Source organism: Aegilops tauschii, chromosome 2 (assembly GCF_002575655.3).
Source record: "Aegilops tauschii subsp. strangulata cultivar AL8/78 chromosome 2, Aet v6.0, whole genome shotgun sequence".
Taxonomy (NCBI): Eukaryota; Viridiplantae; Streptophyta; class Magnoliopsida; order Poales; family Poaceae; genus Aegilops; species Aegilops tauschii.
The window spans coordinates 243000810-243013220 of NC_053036.3; the positions used below are offsets into that span (position 1 = coordinate 243000810).

Here is a 12411-nt window from a genome sequence, read left to right on the forward strand (position 1 = left end):
CCCAGGGCCAGACGCCAGGGTCTCCGGCGTTTGGCCTTTGACCTCCGCAAAACTATCTTTTGCACCGACCTATAGCCTCGTGGGCCTGACCTCTTGGCCTAACCATATCATCCAATATATGAATCTTTACCTCTGGACCATTCCGGAGCTCCTCGTCATGTCCGTGATCTCATCTGGGACTCCGAACAACATTCGGTCACCAACATACATAACTCCTATAATACTATATCGTCAACGAACGTTAAGCGTGCGGACCCTACGGGTTTGAGAACTATGTAGACATGACCGAGACACCTCTCCGGTCAATAACCAATAGCGGAACCTGGATGCCCATATTGGCTCCTACATATTCTATGAAGATCTTTATCGGTCGAACCTTATGAGAACATACGTAATTCCCTTTGTCATCGGTATGTTACTTGCCCGGGATTCGATCGTCGGTATCTTCATACCTAGTTCAATCTCGTTACCGGCAAGTCTCTTTACTCGTTCCGTAATACATCATCCCGTAACTAACTCATTAGTCACATTGCTTGCAAGGCTTATTATGATGTGCATTACCGAGAGGGCCCAGAGATACCTCTCCGATACACGGAGTGACAAATCCTAATCTTGATCTATGCCAACCCAACAAACACTTTCGGAGACACCTGTAGAGCATCTTTATAATCACCCAGTTACATTGTGACGTTTGATAGCACAAAAGGTGCTCCTCCGGTATTCAGGAGTTGCATAATCTCATAGTCAGAGGAACATGTATAAGTCATGAAGAAAGCAATAGCAATGAAACTTAATGATTATAATGCTAAGCTAACAAATGGGTCTTGTCCATCACATCATTCTCCAATGATGTGATCCCGTTCATCAAATGACAACACATGTCTATGGTCAGGAAACTTAACCATCTTTGATTAACGAGCTAGTCACGTAGAGGCATACTAGGGACACTTATTTTGTCTTTGTATTCACACATGTATCAAGTTTCTGGTTAATACAATTCTAGCATGAATAATAAACATTTATCATGATATAAGGAAATATAAATAACAACTTTATTATTGCCTCTAGGGCATATTTCCTTCAGCGCTCTCCCCACATCCCCTCCCGAAGTCGCCCGCCAGCGTCGCCGTCGCCCGCTATCTGTGATTCTAGCCATTCTGGCTAGTGGAATCGCGCCGTCCGCCCCGGATCCGACACGAGCCGAGCCACTACGACATCTCCGCTGCCTCGAATTGACTGCCTCGAGCTGCCGCCCACCGCGGACGCCGGCCTCGGATTCGTCGAACGCCGCCTGCCCCGCTGCCCCGGTGAGCCCTTTTCCTTCCCATTTTTGCTTGGTCGTAGAAATCTCGTTGATGCGAGCTTCCATTCCGTTTTTGTAGATGGACTTGAGCCCATGCGAGCAATTTTTTCTCGAGGATTCATCCTTGTCCGATGACTCAGACGTGGAATGGATGCTCGAGTGCCATCGTCAGCAGATGATCGTGGCGGTCCTAGCCGTGAAGGAGGTGGAGGATCGAAACCGCAAAAGACGACAAGGTTCGACTGTCGGCCGTCTTTGCATCTCTCGCAACCGGTCTCTTGGGAATATGATGTTGATACAAGACTACTTCGCAGACAATCCAACCTATCCGCCGCATCTCTTCTGGAGAAGGTACCGAATGCGTCGATCACTCATCATAAAAATTGTGCAAGCTTGCGAGGCCAATTGTTGGTTTTTTACTCAAAGGAGAAGCCGCGGGCTTGTTGGGTTTTAGCGCCTACCAAAAAATCTCCGCGTTTATGCGTGTGATTATATACGGTATTCCGGCTGACTATGCCGACGAGTATCTTCGCATTGGCGGAGATACTACAATCACTACAAGAAATATGTCAACTTGTGACCTTGACTATTGGTCACTGAAAGGTCATTGTTTTTCATTTGCGACCTTTTTGTGACCAAAAATAGAAGGTCAAAAGCTGGCGGTCGTAAACTGAAATTAACGACCTTCTCTGTGAGAAGGTCGTAGACGTTTACGACCAAAATATGCCTACTGTTTTGTTTTGGTCACTAGCAGCCTCCCCAGGCCTCGTAGGCATCCGACGTGGCAATCTGATGTGGCACAAGAATCAGCCCGATCCAATTCGATTTTCTACATGGGCCTCGCCCAACAATTCGGCCCATTTATATTTTTTTCCTATGAATGTTTTGTTAGCTTCATGGACCAAGCCCAACAGCCATTTATTCTTTTAGGCCAGCCTTTTACAGTATAAATTTTTTTGGGCCTCGGCGTTTTTCCAGCCCACTTGTCAGTTTTCTTTTATTTCTTTCTCATTTTAAAGTAGGTCGCCAGGATCACTCTTTCTGTACCACGCATTAGTTCTATATTTGTGCAATTAGATAACTTGATTCAAAAAGAGCCAATAAGGCATAATATTTCATACAACATACAAGCAAAGTAAATTACAATGATACAGATAACTAGTCCAGTGAGCTAAAACGCATTGCTGGTAACAATACAAATCTGGTTTTCAGCTAAAATACAAATCTGGTAACAGTGAGATAACAGTACAAATCTGGTATTTAGCTAAAATACAACTAAATAAACAGATAATAACTAGTCCAGTGAGCTAAACGCATTGATGGGTGTGGATTTTCTTCAGGATTCTTCTTCCTAGAGCTCCAACTTCTGAAGACTGAAGGCCAGCATCTGCAAATAATAAATTATGATAAGTTAGAAACATAATCAAGTGAATCCTGACTCAAGAAACATAACCAGATTTCCTGATGTGTGTGTCACGTTATACATGCATTAAGAAGATCGTATATATACACAGATATAACGCCTAAAGCACATCAGGCTTGGAGCTTACGTATATATACACGATTACTAATTGGAACTAGTGAACAAAGGTTGTGAATGATTTTCATACGAGTATGTACAGTCATGGTTCTGGACATGAAAATGTTTATGTACATTCATGAAAGTTTTGCACATGACATGAGCAAGTCTGCAGTCCCTAATTATATTACATGTTCTGACTTATGAGCACGAGAGGAATACATAGACACTGGAATATCCTCATGCTTAAACTAGAAAGAGAACAAAAGAAAACTGAACCTATCTATGCAGCAGAGAGAGATAGCAGGGCAGGAGGACCTATGGACAAACTTGTCCTTCACCAGATCGTTCAAGGGGAGAAAAACAGCAGCAGATCAGCTTGCCTGTTCTCGTTCACACAACTAGACCAGAGCAGCCATATCGAAACATAAATATATGGTGAATAGTTTGACACTATCAGCTATGCAGTTATATGGCTCAGGAACATCTACTCAACAAACAAAGAGTGCTACTACTCTGGCACATAGAGTTGATGCATCGGCAAAATATTTCAAAACTGGATAACTGAGATGATTTGCTGAATGAAATCTTGTGGAGATACTTACACCACATAGCTAGCGTACCATTGCACTTACACCATATAACGAGCGAGGGGTCGGGTCAGGGCACTAACCTAGAGTCGCCGGCGTGGGAGCTCACCTTGGCCTTCATCCTGCCGCCGGACGCCAACCTGATCAGAGCCTGCAGAAGCCAAAATCATGAACTGGCCGGGAACCGCGCGGTACCTTGGGATCGGAGCGAGGGCGAGGGGTGGGCTGGGACTCGGATGCTGAGCTCCCTGCACACGGCATATTGTGTTAATGCTTACAGCAACATAAGATACTCACATATAAAAAATGCACCCTGGAAGTATAAAGAGTGCTTCCTAGCACACCAAGAATCCAACAGAAAGCAAACATGTACACCGGTGAGCTGGTGACCATAAAGTAACATCACAAAGACTCAGCCATCACAAAGACTCAGCCCGATCCTAACATGTACACCGGTGAGCTGGTGGTACTGGTCAAAATTCCCCAAAAATAAGGAAATGCGACATGCATGACAAGCTGTGGCATTACTAGAGGATTTGATTAAACCAACATGCTGGAGTGTGTTGAATAGATAAAAGCAAAGAATAGGACCTCTTAAACAATGAGATTTAATCTACAGGATAAAAAGAATAGTTCAGTAAAGTAATGTAATATTATCTGCTTTGTTATTATTGATTCCAAATAAGTGGGATGCGACCGCTTGACCTGACGAAACTACACAACTAGAATGATCTCAGAACTGATCCCATCGTCTAGTCAGACACATAATCACAGCAGGTGTTGTTAGGCGAAGAAGAAGGAGAAGAAGAAAACGTAAGTGGCTACGAGAACGAAAGACTGGAGGGCCGACAGTTCATTACCGCCAGCGTCGCCTGCCTCGGGCCTGCCATGCCCGTGCCCGTCATTACAGCAGGTCATTTCATATGGGAGGAATGTTGGCAAAAGAGAAGCCCTGGTACCCTTTGTAAGCATAATATGCTATTCTTGTGTAGTAGAACCCAGAGATGAACATCACTACGCCCAGCACTGTAAGGAAAATCCCTGTATCCAGAAAAATAGAGATGTACATCAGGAACGGCTAGAGATATAAAGTGATCGGTACTCTGGAACAAGTTAACAACCTAACACTCATGCACCCTGAAAGTATCTTCAAACTGCAACAACCATCTGTAAGTACGTATATGCTATTAGCCCCTCCTTACAGATTGAAGTTGTATGCATCAGGCGCTTACCAACATTGTGCAGAAGGACTTGACATGTCTACGGATTGAAGCAAACAAATTACGACAACACAAAGTGATTCATGTTCTTCGTAGTAGATTTTAGTCCATTTGGCAAGTTTCTCAAATTTAATTAGCACAAGCATGCCTGAATCTATCTTTTCTACGATCTGTAGTTCTGCATAACCAGATACCTTATCAGCACAATGGCTCAAACTAACAGACAGACACAATTAGTTCAGCCACACATGGAAAACTCTAGGATCTTTGATTTTTATTCAGACAAGCATTACAAATGAATACTCTCTGAAATGCAAGTATAAATAACGGGGTGCAGGGGTAGGAGCCCCTCCCTCTCTGAGTTCCCCATTTCATCACCAAACAAAGCAACTGCAAATCCTAATTGGGGGTAGACAGAGAGATGGATATTGGTCTCACCATGGGAGCAGTTCCCCTCCAGGTCACGCAGGAGAAGAGGGAGGAGGGCGTCGACGGGGGACGCCGGCCAGCCCCTCCTGCGCCAACTCCGGGGACGCCGACGGCAACGACCACGCGGCAGGCTCATCACCCAGTGCACCACCGCTGCAAGCCCTGCATGTCACCCAAGGAGAGGAGAGGAGCGCGCCTGTTAGGAACCGCAGGAGAGGAAGGGGAGGCGCGGAGTGTCGTGCGCGTACATGGTCGCGGCGGGGCACGCCACCATCCTGGCCGTGAACTGGCTGCCTATGGTCGCCGGGCCAGCGAGACGAGGCGCGGCAAAATCCCAAGGATGGAGTAGTTGGTTGGCTCGGAGTGGATAAGGCTGGGGGAGAACAGGAGGGAGGGAGGAGCTCGATCTCGTCTATGGTGAGGGTCGTCGATGGTGGGCGGTGGCGGATCGAGATCTGAGCGAGGGAGAGGGTGACTTGGAGATGGGGATCTGGGAGAGGGTGGAGCAGCGGCGCTTGGGGGGTGGGGGTCGAGCTCCGCCGGAGGAATGGAGATGGAGGCCGAGGGCAGGAGGGCTTGGATTGGATCTGGGAGGGAGAAGGGGGCAGCGGCCGCTGGAGTGGGAGGGGATCTGAGTTAGGGTTTGGGTGGTTGGGCTCCGGGTGGGACGACGAGGATGAGAGGGAGGGGGGCGAGAGCGACGAGGGGGGTGTGGGCTGCCGTTGGATCCGCGCGCATCCGACGGTGCTAATCCATGATCCGCATGAGATGGTTTTGGACCAATCAAAACGCAGTACCCCTTTGATCATTTTAAGACCATTTAAATTGGTCATAATTGATTGAAAATAAGATGTTAAATCATGTCTGCTATTTGACGGCCTAGGAAATTTATAAAAACAAATAGAAATCAAAATCTTTGCATTGTGTCACCAAGTGTGACCTACTTTTCAGTAAGAATAACAAACTTTGAATAATGCAAATATCATAAAAAAGTGTTCTCAGAAATAAGTTTTTTGTAAGAGAATTATTTTTTGAGTGCCCAAAATGATTTTTTATGAAGAACCTAGCAAATATTTGTTGCAAATTTCGACCACATCAATTTTATAAAATCTTAGGTCATATTTAATGTTTAGTTGACCAAATGGTTGGGTGCTAAAAGCTTTGTTCCACCTCTGGTGAAAAAGGACAAATTTCCGCCGATTCAGCAGGAAACGGGTCAAATTTGAACTGCAGCTGCCTCATAGTTTGCTCTTTATTTTTTCCAAAAATCATTTCTAGGTACATAAGTATCTATTTAATCAAAGAAACACCAAAAAAATCAAAGATTCAACCACTAGTTAGGAACGGTCATGCCCGCCATTTTGACAGCATTTTGAAACAGGCATAAATAATTCAAAAAAAATCAAAAATTTGGAAAACCTCCGCATTGTGTCATTATATGTGACCAAGTTTCCAGGAAAAATAATAAACTTGTAATACGGCAATTATTTTAAAAAAGTGTTCTCATAAATGAGCTATCATGCGTGAAGATTCATGGCTTTCATGCCAAATGATCAATCTTATGGCCACATTCATGGAATAGTTTGTTCAAATGATCTCATATTGTGCACAAGGGTGCATATTTGAATGACAAACAATGTTACCTAAGGAAGTTTTCATTTTCTTTGCACGAAAAAATCATTTTCCATTTTTCGAGTGCCCAAAATGAGGGTTTTTTGTGAAGGACCTACCATATATTTGTTGCAAAATTGTACCAAATCAATTTTATAAAATACTAGGACATATTTAATACACAATTGACCAAATGGTTGGGTGTAAAAAGTTTTGATCCACCTCTCGTGAAAAAGACAAATTCCCGCCGATTTAGTTGGAAGCGGGTCAAATTTGAACTGCAGCTGCCTCGTAGTTTGCTCTTTATTTTTTTCAAAAATCATTTCTAGGTACATAAGTATCTATTTAATCATAGAAACATCAAAAGTTTTCCAAGATTCAACCACTAGCTAGGAACGGTCAAGCCCGCCGTTTTGACCGCATTTTGAAACGGGCATAAAAAATAAAAATAAAAACAAAAAATTGGAAAACCTCCGCATTGTGTCATCATATGTGACCATGTTTCCAGAAAAAAAATTAAACTTGTAATATGGTAGTTATTTTAAAAAGTGTTCTCAGAAATGAGCTATCATGCGTGAAGATTGATGGCTTTCAAGCCAAATGATCAATCTTATGGCCACATTCATGGCATAGTTTGTTCAAATGATCTCATATTATGCACAAGGGTGCATCTTGGAATTCCAAACAATGTTTCCTAAGGGAATTTTCATTTTCTTTGGACGAAAAATTCATTTTCCATTTTTCGAGTGCCCGAAATGAGGTTTTTTTTGTGAAGGACCTACCATATATTTGTTGCAAAATTGGACCAAATCATTTTTCTAAAATACTAGGCCATATTTAATGCAAAATTAACCAAATGGTTGGGTGTAAAAAGTTTTGATCCACCTCTCGTGAAAAAGACAAATTCCCGCCGATTCAGGTGGAAGCGGGTCAAATTTGAACTGCAGCTGCCTCGTAGTTTGCTCTTTATTTTTTTCAAAAATCATTTCTAGGTACATAAGTATCTATTTAATCAGAGAAACATCAAAAGTTTTCCAAGGTTCAACCACTAGCTAGGAACGGTCAAGCCCGCCGTTTTGACCGCATTTTGAAACGGGCATAAAAAATTCAAAAAAAACAAAAAATTGGAAACCTCCGCATTGTGTCATCATATGTGACCAAGTTTCCAGAAAAAATAATAAACTTGTAATATGGTAGTTATTTTAAAAAAGTGTTCTCAGAAATGAGCTATCATGCGTGAAGATTCATGGCTTTCAAGCCAAATGATCAATCTTATGGCCACATTCATGGCATAGTTTGTTCAAATGATCTCATATTGTGCACAAGGGTGCATCTTGGAATTCCAAACAATGTTGCCTAAGGAAGTTTTCATTTTCTTTGCATGGAAAATTCATTTTCCATTTTCCGAGTGCCTGAAATGAGTTTTTTTTTGTGAAGGACCTGCCATATATTTGTTGCAAATTTGGACCAAATCAATTTTCTAAAATACTAGGCCATATTCAATGCACAATTGACAAAATGGTTGGGTGTCAAAAGTTTTGATCCACCTCTGGTGAAAAAGACAAATTCCCGCCGATTCAGCAAGAAGCGGGTCAAATTTGAACTGCAGCTGCCTCATAGTTTGCTATTTATTTTTTCTAAAAATCATTTCTAGTTACATAAGTACCTATTGAATCATAAATACATGGTTTGGTGGCGATACGTCGAGGTTTGGACGGTGGCCGAGGGCCCCAACTCTAGAGCGCGTAAACTCGCATGCCCGCCGCGTGGTCACCGCGTGGCCGTGGCGTTGCCATGTGTTCTGGGCGGCCTAGGCATGTCTAGCGGGTTGGGCACTCCCCAGGTAGGTGCTAGGAAGAAAATCATAACATAAGATTCTCACGAGGAGACCGATCGATGCTCAAACATGAATAAGCAGCCAAGTGTTTTATTAGCGGTACGGGAAATGCACATGGCTAATGGGCGTGAGTTTTGGCTGAGGATGATCAGTTACTAAGAAGACCGTCTTCACAAATTTTCAGCTCAAAAGGAGGAGCCTAGGTGGTACTTGCTTTGCAAAGTACCACACTGGACATAAATACGAATGTTGAAGCTGGGCTCAAAATAATGAATGGATTGAGCTGGCATTTGGTGGAGGATGGTTATTTGGGCATAGGAAAGCATTGTAGAAAATGGATACCATTTGGACATGCCAAAGTGGTACTTCCTTCACAAAGTATTTTTCTGAACAGAATAGGAAAATGAATATTTTTGAATTATTTTTGAACTAGGCAAGGAAGGTTTTTTACATATTTGACGAAGATATGACCCAAAGAATTTATGAGATTTTTTTGGGAATTTTGGGAATGACAGAAATATAGGTTGCTTAACAACCTAGGGCAAAAACTGCCACATGGACATGACACATAGGCAAAATTGATGAGGTGGTGCCTAGTCATAGCAACCCACCACAATTTACAAGGTTATGACCATCTATATTGGTCATGATCAGCTAGAAATAAGGCAACGGACCTGTGCTATCTGCTTTATGACCATTTCGTGTAAGGAAATTATGACCTTTCTGACCAAAATGGTCGTTATAGTTTAGGGTTTGGAGCCCCCGAACAGCTTTTGACCAATTGGTCTGAAATGGTCATAGATCTATGACCAATTCTTCCACGGTCACTGACAGAAGGTCACTAGTTGACATATTTCTTGTAGTGAATGGAGTTAGTGCGTAGGTTTGCCAAAGTGATGATCCACGTCTTTGTTCATGTGTATCTTCGTCCATCCAACAAGGAAGACACAATAAAGTTGATGGCAACACATGAGAAGCGAGGTTGCCTCGGCATGCTACGAAGCATTGATTGCATGCATTGGACTTGGAAAAACTACCCGAAGGCATGGCATGGGAAATTTTGTGGTAAGTCTCGTAAGGTAACAATTGTGCTAGAGGTCGTAACATCTGAGGATTTATGGATTTGGCATTGATCTTTTGGTATGCCGAGTACTCTCAATGATATCAATGTGTTGCAACGGTCTCATTTGTTTGCTAGACTTGTTAGTGGTGATACTCCTACTTGCATTTCACGGTGACTGGGCATGAGTACACAAAGGGGTACTATCTTGCAAATGGTATTTACCCCTCTTGGTGTACATTAGTGAAGAGCATCAAAAAGCCCAAAACTAGTATTGAATTTGCAAAGGTGCAAGAGGCTGCCCGAGAAGATATAGAAAGAGCCTTCGGGGTTTTGCAAACTAGATTTGCCATTGTTCGTGGTCCTGCTCGTTTTTGGGGCAAGAAAACCCTGAGCAACATCATGACATGCTGTGTGATTCTTCACAATACGATCATCGAAGATGAGAGGGACTTAAACTTGGAGTTCTTCTACGACAATGTCGGTAGCCGTGTGAAGCCAGCTAGAGATCGACCCTGACCGCATACAAGCATTCCTTCAGACATACCGGAAGATTTAAGATGCAGACACCCATCATCATCTCCAGGAGAATCTCATTGGGCACCATTGGCAGAGGCATGGCCAAAGGCATCAGCCAATTTTACATTCATTTCATTTAATTCATGTGCGATCGGTATCATTGTTGTATTCGAAACAATTATTGTATTAAATTGTTAGTTTTATTTGGTGACTTGAATAATAATTGTAATTTGGATACGTAATATTCACATTTTATATTATTTGAATTCATATTACTGTCGTATGTGAGATATGTGTTAATTCTGGAAACCACGCGTTTTGCGGGCTCGCGCGGGCTGCGGCCGAACAGAACCCGCATAGCGGAACCGAATATTCTGTTTTACGGTTCCGCTATGCGGCTTCTGTTAGGCCGCAGCCCGCGTGAGCCCGCAAAACGCGTTTTCCGCGAACTGTAAACACGCGATACGGGTCGACGATTTAAATGGTCTGCTAGAGTTGCTCTAATCAATTCTTCATCACAAATATTTCACCAAGCTTTAGTCCCACAAAAGGAAGTGCCATTTTATTGCCCCTTGCCGAAAATCCGACATCTCATCCAGAGTTTGAAGACTTCCTTTTGTAGGAAGTGCATGTGTGAAGCGTTATATGTAGTGCATGTGTGACGCATTGTGTGTGCTTTGATCAAATATTATGCATTAACCTTTTCTTGTTTTGACACCAGCAGCCTCCCACATCAAGGGCTTCAGTGGACCAGACAAGACAAGCTACGCGGTGAGCATCACTTTCCCCATGCATGTTCAATGCTCATGAGAAGAGGCGAGTCGCCGACATTCTTGCCAGATTGAAGTCTCCTGATATTTCAGCTAAGGCACCTCGAACCGACAGAATTGCTGAATTCCCACTAGCGTCCTCTAAAGATCCATTATGTCCCATCATGAAGCTCTCGCCACCATCTATCACCGACCAATCGATCACCAAGGACAAATGCATTTTTCAGGTGCTCCAGAGCGACAGCGAAAGCCACACAAACACTCCTGAACCGAAACTGCTCAGTATCGACAATAATTCACTTGGAAAGTCATGCAATTAAAGGCATAAGAGGTTCGACACGACATCATACAGGCAGAGAGCTGAAGCTCTGGAGGGCTTGCTTGAGTTTAGTGCCCGGTTGCTCCAACATGAGAGATTTCAGGAGCCGGAGGTCTTGCTAAAGCCTTTTGGGCCCGGGAAGGCGTCTCCTAAGGAAAACAAACGGGATTATAAGGAGAGGCCTCCAAAGGAAAACATGAGCCCACACTAATTTTCCATCTTTATTAGGTTCAAGCCGTACAGTTTCACTACCCCCCGCTCACCCCACCCTCCTGTGGATGAATAATTCAAATTTCTGACCTGAAATGGTCTTGTGAATACAACTCCAAAACTCTATTGACATTTTGAGAAAAGAATAGTTCTGGATATACTTTAATGCTATAAGTTATCTGAAGATTTTGTTGATATCTTGATAAAGTTTAAATTCGACTGTTCTTGTTTTTGTATTTCTACCTTGGAAAGACTGTTTTCGTGTTGCCCCTGTTGTCTTGAAAGATCAGATGGATATGCAACCAAGGCTTCCTCTCCAAAATAATAAGAAGAAAATGAGAGGGGTGTTTTGGAGGGTGAGCTACCAGGAGCTCGGAATCCCAACCAAGCATTTGCCCATTGGGATGTGTATGCCGTGGATTTCCAGTCTAATACGGTGTTAGTTCCATGTGGAAATATAGAGGTGCCATGCAGGGGACTGGTGCCACGGGATGATGTACCTCGTGGGAGAATTCGCTTTTGGCCCATGTGGCCGAAGGTGTAGGCCGGTGAGACAATAAATGAGAGTGATGGAAATTTTCATCACTAGCATCAGCCCAAGGTATGAAATTGTAGACTGAAATTCAAAATACTTCTCTTAAAATAAAACAAAACGCAAATCATGATCTGAATAGTAACTAATGCAATCTGGGAGTTCAATCGGGCCCATTCCATGTAACGACAGTGAATTTGACATTTTGTGTTTCTCATATTATGCTTCAAATTTGCATTTGAAAATTTGTGGTACATAGATTCTTGTTACTACAAAAAGATGTCTTAGGAATTTTTCAATGTGCGTACATAAGATATTTTAAACTATGTACGCCGGTTTTGCAAATGGTTGGGGGTACCCAGTAAATGTAAAGTATTCGGTGCGCCGGAGCATTAAGGTATATCAAAAAAAATACATGTTGGTTTTACCATGTAAGTTCTTTTTTGAGACTTGTAAGTTTTTTTTTTTAGGCAAACCATGTAAGTATAATAC

General features: G+C 42.9%; 1 pseudogene; it reads left to right on the forward strand.

Annotated features, from left to right (window-relative positions):
• Positions 1–11406, forward strand: part of LOC109759032 (serine/threonine-protein kinase Nek3-like) — a 28997-nt pseudogene extending 17591 nt beyond the window's left edge.
• Positions 11407–12411: the final 1005 nt, after the last annotated feature.